The sequence below is a fragment of the Phodopus roborovskii genome, unplaced genomic scaffold (genome assembly GCF_943737965.1).
Source record: "Phodopus roborovskii unplaced genomic scaffold, PHOROB, whole genome shotgun sequence".
NCBI classification, from domain to species: domain Eukaryota; kingdom Metazoa; phylum Chordata; class Mammalia; order Rodentia; family Cricetidae; genus Phodopus; species Phodopus roborovskii.
In genome coordinates, this window is record NW_026126460.1 from 12,940,716 (window position 1) to 12,955,644 (window position 14,929).

Sequence of the window (14,929 nt, forward strand, 5' to 3'; positions counted from 1 at the left end):
TTACTTAGCTCTCAGGGATGTTATAATACTAATTAATGTCTCAAAATTCCATGAATAAAACTCATCTTGCATAGATGTTAATTACTATTATTCAAATCATAGCCGTGAGGCCATTTGCAGCAGAAGGTGGTGGCAGGTTTTCAACCTCCTTCTCAAAGTCCAAATGGCAATTAGTGATGATTGTAAAGTGCAGGCGGCGGGGGGGGGGGGGCAGGCAGTTAAACAAGGTTTATGATAATAAAGGCCTGACATCACCATTACTGCAACAACAGGTGTCAACTAAGAATGATGGGAGGGTGCATGTCACAAAGCTGAAAACCATCAGAGAATCCCATGGTCTGTGGCCATATTTCATAAGCAGCAAAGTGCCTTTATGCTTACTGGGATCCTAGTAACACAAACAAATGCTCTTGACAGTCGTTGGAATTTATCTAACACTGTCCTTTTAGATACTGAAGTAGCTCAAGATGCACTAGCTAATAACTCATCAGGAGTTGTAAGAAAATGCCCAAATTAGATAATGGCATAATCTTTCTCATGTCACTTTGTAATTGAGCATAATACTGATTAAAAATAAATAGTTATTTTCTCACCATTTCTACCACTGTACTCATACCCTTCTGGCTTCTTCTCCATAGCACATTTTGACTAACCTGGAGAACAACATGAGGAGGTCAGAGCTTCATGTACCTGACAAATCCATCATGTGAGATGATTGCTCCATGATTTCTCAGTGGAGGAAATTTAGGCAGAAACATAAGGGTCATCAGCATCAGACTATTTCTACATGAAGATTTCAGAATTCTTAATATGATTCATTATTTACTTCCCATTTTGTGTTTTCTCTTAAAGCTCCTACAGGATGACTTGGGTGTTTTCAGTTAGCAAAGGGCCAGTGATCCAATCATAACTATTATGCAAGTACATTTGAGCAGCAGGAATAAGAGGCCAAACAACAAGGTTCCACTGGTTGGTGCTGAGATAAAGCTGGAGAACTTTTTATTATTACACAAATATTTCAAGTGTGTCAAGGCACATGTGTACAGGTCAGAGGACAACTATAGGAAGTCTACTCTCTCTTTCCACCAAAGGATTTGGGGATTGAATTCAGGTCATTACACTTACATGTCTACACTTTTATCTGGTGAGGCATCTTGCCCTTCTTGGATTGCAGAACCCTGTTGTCTTTTCTATCTGAACTGTAGATCCACTTATTTGTGTTGAGACTAGACTCAACATAAATTTTGACTATACCCCAGGCATAGCCATAGCTACTATGTTCCGTTTTCAGCAAAAGCAAGAAGGCAAACAAACAAACAAAACCCTAAGCATATTTATCTCAGTATTTCTTCCTATAACTTTTAACATATTTATCTGTTTTGTAGGGAGTAGTATACTTGCACATACTTGCAAGGTTGTAACTTCTAAGGCCAGAGAACTACATGTGGGAGTTATTTTCTCCTCATGCTATCGCGATAAATAAGGATCAGGATAAACAAATAGGCCGAATAGATGTTTATTCAGGGAGAAATAACTTACAACCTAGACAGATGAACACCAGGAAATTCAACCCAATCCTCTCCTGTCCGAGTCACGCCAGAAAGAGCGCGCCTTTCCTGGCCCCCTCCGACCTCCTTCCACAGGTCACTCCGCCCATGGCTCCACCCCCAAATGGGCGTGGTCAGTGCCACAGAATTATCTCACTACAATTCCCCTTGACACTTATACTCTACCTCTATTTTAGGGATTTACATGTATGTATATGTAATAGTTATATTGTTTAAGTATTTGTTGCTGCTTTACTCAGTCTTTTTTAGCTAAGTTCCCAAGTATTACAGATTATCTTCACTCATATTTCCTGTACCTATAAGATTAGTCAGATATAGATGCTTAATCTTCAATCACTTCATAGCCATGCAGAACATGGCATTTAAATGTTTTAATATTAGTACTCCATTGACATGAGATACTGTTGCTCCTGACAGCACCGTGCACTTTCCCGAAAATATGTTGGACACTGTTGTTGCTCCTGCTGGAGTTCAATCTCGCCTCAGCTAATGGCCTGTTGGGCAAAGAATTGCCCCCACCTTGACCACTGATTTGGACATACAGTCCTATGTGCTTGCAGGAGACAAATATAGAAGACTGCTTGACCTTGCCAAGTCAGGGTAAGACAGCCATTCTACCTCCCTGTTGTTGTTGTGGTCTGTCAAGTTCTCTTGGCCTTAGCCAAATCTGGGTGTACCAACGTTGCTGTGAGACCTAGGGTGACTGTTCAGGTGGCTTGCTGTTTCTGTCCTTGCTACACCTTTTGGAAGTTGTCCATCCGCATTTCCTGTCTACTCTAGTATTGTTAATTTCCTTCTCAGGTCTTGATGAGGTTGAAGATTAAACTATCACAACTATTATTCTCTCTTCCTAGTTAGATATATTAGGTGCTAGACTTACGTTTTCCAGCTTAGGACAACTCTATTGTAAACTCCATATTGCCCTCACCCTAGGACTAGATATGTAGGTCATTTTGTTCTCGATTTTCCTTTTCTTAGAGCACACTTGTTATTCACTGTTTTGTATATAGTTTTGTATTAAGCCTAAATCTTTTATTTAGACTAAAAGGGGAATTGTAGTGAGATAGTTCTGTGGCACTGACCACGCCCATTGGGGGGTGGAGCCATAGGCGGAATGACCTGTGGAAGGAGGTCGGAGGGGGGCAGGAAAGGTGCGCTCTTTCTGGCATGACTCGGACAGGAGAGGATCGGGTTGAATTTCCTGGTGTTCATCTGTCTAGGTTGTAAGTTATTTCTCCCTGAATAAACATCTATTCGGCCTATTTGTTTATCCTGATCCTTATTTACCGCGATATCATGCCCTGTTCATATGGCAGATGAAACTCAGGATACTGGTCTTGGCAGTGAGCCCTTACCTGCTGAGCCATCTTTCCAACCCTATCCCATCCTTTTGAGTGACAAAACTTGAGTTTCAGGTAAGTTAAGTAAAAACATCTTAATATATTTTGCATTCCAAATTAAGATGCCTTTGGCTGACAGTCCAGTCATAGTTCATCTGGTTCCCCTGGCTTCCTTTGATAGCATAATTATTTAAATATCTAATGAGGTTTTATGGAGGATGAGCATGCAATTTTCACATGAACTCCACCCCAGATCAAGAGTCATCCAGGCACACCCAAGCCCTAAATCAGAAGAAGCAAAAGTAGTAAGAGAAGCAAGTATCACTAAGAAAAAGTAGCATTAAGATGATAAATTAAGGTAAAATATTTAGTGGCACCAAATTACCACAGGAAAAGCTCTGTGATGGGAGATGTCATTCTGTAAATAAATTTCTCTTATTGCTTAATGAATAAAGCCCTGTTGGGCAATAGGAAAGCAAGATAGGTGGTACTAGGAGAAAAGAAGGATTCTGGGAGATGGGTTGGAGGAGAGTCAAGATGTCAGGACTTGAGAGAAGGGGTCCAGAACCCCTCTCCAGTAAGATAAGACCATGTGTAAACACTTACATTAATAGAAATGGGTTAATATTTAAGACAGAGCTGGCCAATAAGAAAAGCTAAGTAATCAGCTTTATGACATAATCAGTAATTATGTCAATTACAGAGTCTCTGTGTGTTTTGGGGGGTTGACATGGCTCTGAGATCAGGCTGGGGCAGGCAAAACTGCTCGTAACAACTCTAGGTTTGTCCATGGGAAAACTAATATTTATAGAAACTTGGCTACATATTGTCCCTACTAAGTCTAGAGATAACATGATATTCAAGACAGATTCAAGGATGCAACCATTTCCCCAAGAGATTGTCATGAAACAAGTCCCCAAATGATTAATTGCTTATAAATGCAGATGTAGTGAATTAATTTAAAAGGTTTATTTATCATAATATCTATGTATAAAACAAGCAGCTCTTTGTTTCCCCAAAGGAGTCTCTTTTTTATTTGTTCATTTTGTTGCTGTTGTTTTTGTTTTTATTTTCTGCCTCTTTCCATTTGGAATTGTGGATATCATTTCCCCCTGTATTTTCACAGTTCCAGGGTCTTCCCATTGTATTTTAAGACAGCATTGAAGTGAAATCAACTGGGAGATAAAATTACTAGGAATAAATAGTAAATATAATGATAGAGAAATGACTTTGTGTGGATATCATGAAACCCATGAATGTCGAAATAGTCCCTGGTTCAATATCGAGCTTTACTAAGGTTTAGTGCTATGTCTGACCCAGAATGAAGTGCTTGTCTCTAAACTTAAAGTTAGAATAAAATCTGTGGGTTGATCTCAATGACAACTTGAAAATCCTTTCTGCAACTGTGAGTCTTCTGACCCAAAGTGAACTCAGCATTTTAACTGAAAAACTATAACCACACCTTGGTGCCATTGGAGCCTTCATTGCATGTATATTCCTCAGTTTCTAGAATATTCTCCTAATGGTTTTTTTTTCTTTGTTTAAGGTCTCTAGAATTAAGTTGTCTCCTGCACTGCAGAATGGCACTATACGTAGCACAGTGCCTTGGGCCATTGGATAATGGAGTAGAAAAGCAGCCTAATGAGATGTGATAGTAACCCCTAATCCATGCCACACCTGACTGACCCCAGTAATGAGTCAATAAAGTCCATTTCTCTGTCATGGTTCTTACACAGTACAGCACTGGTACAGAGTGTTGCAAAAGAAATCCTGGGAGTTGTACCAAAACAGGTATCAGGGCTCCACAGTTTTATAGACTGTTTCCACCTGTACCCTGATCTATGTGCTACCCTTTCTTACTCACTTCTCCAATGTATGTTTCATGTAAAAAAAAAAAAAAAAGACAAAGTAATTATGATCTTCTTATTAAATGAATCATACAAGATTTATAATGTTGACTTTTTAAAAGGTTGAGGTAGAGTGTCTGAAAAATAAAACTTCCTAACTCTAATTCTATGCTTTCTGGAACCTGCAGTTGGCAGCTCAGCACTCAGTGTCATCTTCCACCTTCACTTATCAATTTCTGGCTCTTTTTCATTCTTAGCAGTTCGTAGTGGTCTCCATTCTATTTTCAGTTTATTAGCCACGGGAGAGATCTTGAAGATAGAGAGATGGTCTGAGCAGTTGTTCCATGATCTCACTCACACTCAGTAAACAGCAAATGCTGAGTATCCCAATTCAAATTGTACCTCTCAAGCCATAATGGATCTTGCTACTGGAGGGAGACCAATACATCCAATATAATATTGTGTTCTGTGATGAGTTAAATGGGCTTGGAGCAGAAGAATGATGACTTGGGCTACTTTTTAGGAGACTGGACACAGAAAGAAGAGACACAGACTGACAACATAAATAGTAGGAGACATGAAACACCGCCCCCCCCCCCGCCATTCTTGGATTCCAATTCAAAGTAAATACATCCCACAGATATATAAATGGGATTTTAAAATATTTTAAAGATTTCTTTAGTTTTAGTTTGTGTATATTAGTGTTTTTCCTACTTGGTTGTATGCGAGCCATGTGCATGCAATGTTTGCAGAGGCCAGAAGAAGCATGGGAATCCTTGAGGCTGGAATAACAGAAGGTTGGGAGCTGACATGTGGATCTTGGGAACCAAACCAGGGTCAGTCTTTTGCTGGTGCAAAATGATCTCTTCACTGTTAAGTCAACTCTCTAGCCCCAATGAATAGAAACTGTCAAAACTGTAGGGGAAGTGTTTGGAAAGCCCCAACCCATGGCAAGGGAGTGCAGTTGAGTTCAGTCAACTCTTTAGAGAGCAAGGACTTCAACAAATATCAGAGTAATGGGAGAAAATGCATAGCAGAATTGTCTCATATTATTGGGAACTAGGCACTTTTCCACTCTGATTTTTATTTGCAGTTGTGTGAGCAGTAAAGAAGAGAGGGAAAAATCCATAAAATGTATAAAAATGTGAGGAAAAGTCTACAGAAAAAAAAAAACCTTAAAAATTAAAAACAAAAACAAAAAACCCAAGATCTTCTCATGTTACTGACTTCTATTTCCAACTGAACTTAATGAGATCTTCTTGCCCAATGGCAAATATAAGCATTTTTTTAAAAATTTTTCAGAACCATCACAAACAATTAGTTTCATTTAATTTGTTAACATTTCTTCTGAATTTTAACTTGTTTCTTTACCATTTTTAAAATAAGCAAGTTAATAACCTGGAAATATATAATAAGATAAAATACAATAAAGAGTAGTTTAGTTAATGGGCACATGAAGATAATGGTAATTTAAAAAAAAAAGAGTAACAAACACAACTAGGAAGAATAGATATGGGAGTGTATGAAGCAATAGTGCAGAAGGACAAATGCCATCATGAGGCCAAGTCTTTCAGGACCCAACCGGACTCCCTTGAACTTAGGTTTGGACCACATGACTTGGCTTGGGCAGGGAAGTAAAAATGGAAGTGTCATTTATGGGCTGAGGCAATTACAAAATGTTGTTTCCTCCATTACTTAATAATGTTCACATGTTCGTGGATCATTGTAGCTTTAGAATATGATGCATATGTACTTCTCAAATTTCTTTACCACCTCACTAAATAAGTAAGACTAATTTTGTAACATATTTTGTAACATATTTTCACCTTCTACATCCTTTCAATACATAATACATATATGTAAGGAGTACGGTTTTTCTGCCCGCCGCCGAGTCCAGTCCCGCCGCCGCGCCAGCCCCAATTAACACACTGAGACTCTGTATTAGATTTAATTTTGTTGGCCAGGTACTTGTTTCTTATCGGCTAGCTCTGTCTTAATTATTAACCCATTTTTATGTATTTCCACGTGGTCTTACTGAGAGCGGAGGAATAGCAGTTCTGTTCTCTCCAGGCTCTCCATCCTGACTCCTTTACTACTTCCTATTTCCTCCTTGTCTCCTAGTCCCTCCTATCTTCCTTTCCTATTGGCCAACAGTGCTTTATTCATTAACCAGTATGAGAATGACATCTCACATCATCTCCACTTTTCTGTCTAAATAAAAAGAAGGGTTTTAACCTTAATATAGCAAAATATATAACACAATAGTTATCAAGTAAGAATCACAGTTAACAATATTTAGTCCATTAACAATTAGGAAGATTTGAATAAAATATTTCATCATCTATTTTATCTTGTGAGTCTAAAGTCCTATATGTACCTTATCATTGAATCCTAACTAAGGAAAACTATAACCATAATTATCTGTCTTCAACTCCTTCAAAGACCACAGAAGGATAGTATATAAACTCTAGAAATGACAGAGACATCTTGCCTTTTCAGTCACCTGAAGTTCTTCTGTAATCTTCCATCTTTAGCCCATAGGCCATAGTGTGTCTGGCAGACTCTTCAGCAAAGCAGGAAACTTTAAACTGTCTTCTTTTATTGGCAGCTTGTCAGTCATTTTTCTCTGTGTCCTGCCAGGAACCCTGTAGCAATGTCCATCTTGAATCACCAGTTACTTTTCTGTGGGTCCTGCATGTCCAGTTTATACAGCATAAAGTTAAACAGTCCAGACAAGAGCAGTATTTTGTCCAAATGGCTAGTCTTGCCATATTGGAAACTGAGCTTATGTCATTAATAAGAACAAACTTAATAAACAATGGCAGCAGGTGTCTCATCAACAGAAGAAATATGTTACAGATAAAGTTAACTGTAGTGTCATTATTTACGATTTATTAAGGCTTGCCTGAGAATTCAGAAAAGCAAAGTTAGCTACAAGCCATGAAAGCCAGGCACACACCTTTAACCCCAGGACTCAGGATTAAGAGGTAGACAGATCTCTGTGAGTTAAAGGCCACCCAGGGATACACAAGAGTGAATCAGCCTAAAAGAGAATTATAGCTCACATCTTTAATCCCAACATTAGAGAAGTACATCAGACAGAAACAAGGTCTCAGAATGGCACTCATTCTGGTCACTGCAAATGCCTTCACAAACACGTTCATGCCTCCCTGTTTGTGGAATGTCCTAATCCAAGTAGGTTGACAATCAAAATGACCAGTTCTGGTACAATCCATCTGAACTATGGAAAACATCCTCTTTGTTATTGAGAAGTGTTCTGAGGAAAGCTGGTGACTGAATCACGGTTCAAATTAATTTCTCTGGCCTGTCCCTTGCCAGCATAGGAAAATGTAGGAACTAAGTGGAATGTAAGAAGTGGACTATGTCCATTCTCACTTAGAAATGCTACTACAATTTCATTCCATGTCCCTAAACTGAACTGTACTACAAATTTTGTTAGAAAATATGCATGTTTCTTGATTAGAGTCACCCTGAGAACCTTCTGGGCAGGTCTCTTGGGAACACCTACTTACTTGAGAGGATGAGTCAAGTCCCACCTCCTTTGGCAATGAGGAGGGTGGATGGGAGAGGGTATATCACACCTTGTTCACACCTTTCTCCAAATCTCTCTGACTCTTCTCTCACTCATACCTTTTTACTGCACCTCAGCAGAGTGGAGCAAAACCAGTTTTTCTAGTTCTTATAATCTCTTTCCCAAAGGCTTTAATATGACACCTATCCAGGTTTCCACTGAAATGCCAATCTCCTGTTTTTCTTCCACTCCCTACAAATTTGTACATGAGTACAAATGTGTGTGTGTGTGTGTGTGTGAGAGAGAGAGAGAGAGAGAGAGAGAGAGAGAGAGAGAAAATAATAAAATACATTTATTATTCCATCACTCTGGATTGCTATGGACCAACACTTCACTTTTCCATCTGGCTGCCGTGTGATTTCAGGGGCCTTGCTGCAGATGTAGCTGTTTCCATGGATACACAAAGCAGGTATACAATAGAGATCCTGAGAAACTTTCCCTGCCAGGTTTTGTAAACAGATTTGACAACAGCTTCCAGGAAATTGTAGTTGATGTTTCAAGGCTAGATATGTCTGCCGGGCCTGCTGCACCACAGCCATTGAGTGTGGTGCTGAAAGGCAGAAAAGCTCCAGTTACTAAGGAGTCCTTGGTTTTACTTCAAGATCTTGCTATTGTGTCAAGGGCCAAACACAACTCTGAGACTAATTGGTCCAGAGCTAGAAATTTAAAACTCAAACAATTTAAGATGAAAGTCACAGGACAGGGGTGAGTTTATTAGTTCAGTGCTTGCATAGGGTAAGAAAAACCCTGGGTTTGAACTTACTACAAGCAACAAATAAAATACTGGAAATAAAAAGACACAGCATAACAAGTTTATTCTTTCTCTACAGAACTAAGGGGCCAGAAAGGTAGAGATTGAGTCCTCAATCAAAAGATAAATGGTTACATTCTTTAAGAATTTTCACCTTCAAATCTTTAGTAATGAAGATGAGTCAAATGATTTATTAGAAATGGTAGCCTACAGTTGAGACATGTAAATAGAATCATGGCCCATTATTTAGAACACACAAAATTGGAGACATGGTATGATGTAATGAAGGACCACTGGTGGCAGAAGTGAGGTGTGCAAATGCTACACAGTCACTACAAGAGCCTGGGCTCTGACTGTCCTAACAAGGCCGGTTCATTTACTCTTCCTCTACAAGCCACTTAAAGAGCCAAATTAATAGTGAAAACTAGGAAAAATGGCCAAACTGCGAGTCGGAACCAATTGAGCCAGTGGTCCCATTCCCACTCATGATCAAGTTCACCTGCTGGGTAAGGCTACCCTAAGTTGAATGTAAAATTTCAATAGACAGCAAGTTATACATAACTAAGCAGTCCTGGTCAAGGTGTGGTTCCTTCCACTACTGTCCTGGCTCTCCTGCAAGGGGTCTGGCAAGTTATCAATCTTTTCTCTAGGCTACAAGATGCTCATTGGTTGCTTTCAGTCACAGTCATTTCTTATTCCAGTATGAGATTCCAATTAGTTGGGGTCTACTGTTTCAATAATAAGAAATGGAAGGGCCATGGCTATCTCTTTAAAATATTTTCGCTCCTGCCAGGAGGCAGAGTTACACAAAAACCAAGGCATATGCTACAACACAAGATTTTAAGGGAACTCGTGAGACTACTGACTCACCAAAGCAGAGATTCAGTTTAATTATTTTCTAGGTATTTCCTTTGAAATGTCTCATCTGAGCTTGGTGACCATTCAAACAGAATCAAATCTATCTTTATTATGAATATTGTCATGGCTTGAATGAAATTGACCTCATTGGCTCATGTATTCGAATACTTGTTCTTCAGTCTGTCAAACCATCTGCTTCTCAACCTGTGGGTCTCAAACCCCTAGGGAGTTGAATATCAGATATCCTGCATGTCAGATATTCACAGTACAATGCATACCAGTAGCAAAGTTACAGCTATGAGGTAGCAGCAAAATAATTTTATGGCTGGGAGTCACTATAGTATTAGGAAGGCTGAGAATCCCCAGGTTACAAGGTGAAGCCTTGTTGGAGAAGGTGTGTCACTGGATGTAGGCTTTGAGGTTCCATAAGCCCCACTATTCCATGTTAGCTCTCTCTCTCTCTCTTTCTCTCTCTCTCTCTCTCTCTCTCTCTCTCTCTCTCTCTCTCTCTCTCTCTCTCTCTCTCCTTGCTTATGGATCAAAACATAAACTTTCAGCTGCTGCTATAGTACCATACCTGCCTCCCTGCTACCACACTCCCCACAATGACAGATGCAGACATAGATACAGACTCTAACCCTCTGGAACTCGTAGCCCCAAGTAAAGGCTTTCCTTTATACGTTAGCTTTGTAATGATGTTTTAGATGTAAACATAGCTAAGACAGATATTCTTTGTAAATTATAGATATTTATACAAATGCTATTGTATCTGCTGACAATAATGTCCAGTTTAGGATAACATCCTTTGTTGAGAAATGTGTTAAATAAAAATATAAAGTGATTTAAGATCGTGAATTTCTACTTTTCCAACTATTGGGTTTGTATGACATAGCAGCAATTTTAAAACTGTATATAGGGATATGGATACATGTCATTCTTTATAAACAAATTGCTTCTCATCATTAACATAAACAGAGGGCAGACTTTTGCCTATGGATCCATTATTCTTATTTCCAACCATATCTTCACTTAAATTCATTTTAAATACCAAACACAGTTTCTACTTATCACTGGATGCTGATATACAGATTAAGATACAAGGGACTAGGCTTACAATAGGTTATAAAATTTATTTGGGGAGAAGTCACATGAGAAATTGATGACCCCCAAGTTTCCACTCCAAAGATCCACACCCAGGATGTTCTCAGTGACCCGACTGAAACCAAGAGAGAACAAGCTGGTGTCCAGGACCCCAGAACTAACCTAACCCTCCATCATGTCTGCCCCTGTGACCACGCCCAAATGAGTGTGGTCAGTGCTACAGGTACCTGCCCTTGGGGTGAATATCTCACTACATCCCCTCTCTTCTCTTCCTCCCCTCCCCCAAACCCAACCCCACCCATAACCCACCCATCTACTCCTCAGAAAGGGGAGTCAATAAACCCTGGCAACAAAGCCTGGCTCATTTAGTTGAGGCAAGATGAAGCCTCTCCCACCCCGCCTGCCAGCATCAAGGCTGAGGAGGACATCTCTTCATATAGGATGGGCTTCAAAAAGCCAGCTCATGCACAAGGGATAGATTCTGGTTCCACTACCAAGGGGGTCCCACAGCACACAAGTCTACAGAATTGTTGCCCACATACAGAGGACCTGGTTTGTTCCCATGTGCAGGCTCCAGAGTTGGGGGAGGGATGAGGTGGGGAAGCAAGGAAAGAGATACCTTGATAGAGGGGAGCCATTGTGGGATTAAGGAAAAACCTGGCTCTAGGGAAATCCCCAGGAATCCACAAAAACTAGCCAAGCAAGATCCCCAGTAAAGTAGAGAGGGTGCCTAAACTGGCCTTCCCCAATAATCAAATTGGTGACTACCCTGTCATGATAGAACCTTCAGTCAGTAACTGATGGAAGCAGATGCAGAGATTCATATCTAAGCACCAAGCCAAGAAAGTCCAGTCAAAAAGAGGAAGGGGGAATTATATAAGAGGTGGGGTGTCAAGACCCACCATATCTTTTGTGCATCCCCCTTAAAACTATGTCCTGTGTAATATGGAATATTTGGTATTCTTACTGCATTCATGTTTCACCTTTTCAGTTACCATTACATAGCATCCACTGTGTCAACGAATACAGAGTGTTCAGTAAGATATTCAGTCTTTGCCTGGAACTCACAAGACTGTACAGGATGCTCTTATATATGGATTCTGGTGCATATGTTAGGGTGTCTTGAGACTCTGCTTCAAGGGATGCAAAGGATGAGTGATAGATTATATACATTCTCAAGTATTAGGAATATTAGCCTTTTCTCAGGTCACCTCAAAGCTGTATAAGAGTTCAGGCTGCTACCTTTGCTTGCATTTGTAATGCACATTTGATTTTTGCAAGTCATTTTGCCCTTCTCTCTCTGTCTCTTCATCCTTCCTTTCCTCCCTTTCATCACTCCCATCTTTTACACTTTCTTTTCTACAGACAACCACTGATACAGAAACTGAGAAACTCCAATAGCTATGTTTTCTAGGGTTAGGGGTATGGGAACTGGTGAAGCTAGAAAAGCTTTCCTAGCCTTTTAGCACAAGCATCCTTTCTTCAAAATCCGAGGTGGGGCTACTGTTGACTTGGCAACCCTTGACAGTATTGTTCACCAGATTGCTTTTACATCAATGATTGCACAGAACATTTAAAAGGTGACCTCCTGGAACAGTTGGTGTTCAATGTCAAGTACTTTGGGAGCAGAGATGCGGCACCAACTATGTTTTAGAAGGAATACAAATAGATGAAATGTTTTACTAAAGACTGCAACTGCTGACTCCACTGTTTCCATGGCAACTCATCCTGGGCAAGGTATTCTGAAAACTTTTTTTTTTTAATAAGTATCGAATTGCCATAGGGAGTCACTAGTCATCTCATGCTGTCATATTCACAATGACAAAGATTTTCCTTTGTTCCTCAGAAGAAAATAATCCTTCCTGGATTTTGTGAGTTTCTGATAACTTGAGAGGAATGAAATTCTTGCAAAGCTTTTTTTCTTCATTTGTCATTTATGGACTAATAAAATATTTACTCATAATACCAACCAGGAGGAACTACAGGCCATGTTCATTTTGCCTCCAGTGGCTACTTGTTTGAGCTTTCTGGAAATAATAAACACTAAGTTTCAGACAGCCCATGGTTTAGTGTCTCGGGGATACTACAGATACTTCTTTATCTGTGGATTCTTGTTCTTTAAAATGACAGAATTACATTAGATTAATTTTCACAATCTTTAAATTGTCAACTGAAAAGCCTGATACTCTGTTGTGAATGTCAGTGAGTTCCATGCACAGTGACTTTCTCATCCAAGAGATCAAAGGCAAAGTTGAAGGTCTCAGAACCAAGTCTATTCTGCATGAAGGGCATTGTTATTGTTGGGTTTGCCTTCTACACAATTTTGAAGCAAGCTGGTTCTGTGGGGATGGAGAAGACTAGCCTTGACAATTTCCTCATAACAAATCTCACCCTTCATAGCTTTCTCAGTCCACTATGTGCTCATATTCATCTTCATGAATATAAGAAAAATAGGAAGAATTGGTACATCCTCTTTCTTTGCATAGCAGGACATGATGTTAAATATGAACTTGCCTATTCCTGTGCTCTTCATCTTACCACAAGCTCACTTCTACCTCCCTTTGTGAGATGACCATGTCCAGTATGTAAAAGCACAGTCATCTGCCTGGAACGCCACCATCCAATGTCCACTCTATGATCTTTATCTGAATAACTGCCTTATGCTCTTCAACTCTAGTTTCTATACTTAAAAGACAGCAATTAAAATGTACTAACATCATAGACTAGTGAATAATAATGATGCAATACTTTCAAAGGATTGAGAGTGCTTATCATATTATCAAGGCTCAATAAATATTAACAATTATTACTTTATCATTTCAGATGCATTCTTCAGGGTATCATTAAATTCACTAAAGTGCTCATTTACTTGATAATAGTCTAGTTGCCAAAAGTTTATTTGCTTCCAAATTAAGCATTTGCTTAAATGTGTAATGCACCCAAACATATTACAATATTTTAGGACTGTTACAATAAATAAAGCATACATTGAAAGCAGGAATCTATGTCTTTGAAAGTATTTGAAAATTATTGTTTTTATGTATGTTACTAAGTATGAAAGCAATGAAAATAAGATTTTCTTATGCTTCCTGTATAAATATATGTTTAGCTTACTCAGACACAGTGTCTATGTATCTTCTCATTACAAATCAGAGGCCTAAAATTTTCTTTTTTTCTTTTTTTAGGTTTTCTGTGAATTTCCATTCTTTCCCCCATTCCTTGTAGTCTTCATCCTTTTCTTGTGCTTTCCCTTTGTCTACATCCTTCAGTTATTGGTTGTAATCAAACTTGTTAAAGAGTAACTTCAGCAATCTAAGCTTTTGGTAGCCAGAAGTGTTGCTAAAATATTATCTTCCATATATCACTGACTACAATGTGAGTATACTTATGAGCCACTTAGTTATTCTTGATTTTTAAATGCATTATTTTTATTAATATATTTAAAGCATTATTTTACTTAATACATTTGGTATTAATTGAAAAAAACATTTGGGAAGGTCAATCATTAGCATCACCAACTTTTTTACATAGATAATGTGTTTCTTTTAGGCAAATCTCAGTTGTATTTTTCCATCTACAGTAAGGACAAGCCAGCCAACTGCAGCAGGAATGCAATGAGATATTTGGAAAGCTTTCTACATTTCTGTGACTGGTGAACCCTTACTCTTCAGGCAGAAAGCTCTTTCTCTAGAGCTTTTAGAAGCAGGATGAATAACTTGTCTGGGAATAATGCCATCTTGAAATACAAGGACAGACTGGAATTGCCAGATCACTTACTATAGTCCCATCTCATCACATGCTATAAATCTTTCAATCCCTTCATCGAGGACCTGACTTACAGAATAGTGATGTCACCAAAAGTTGTCTTGCTT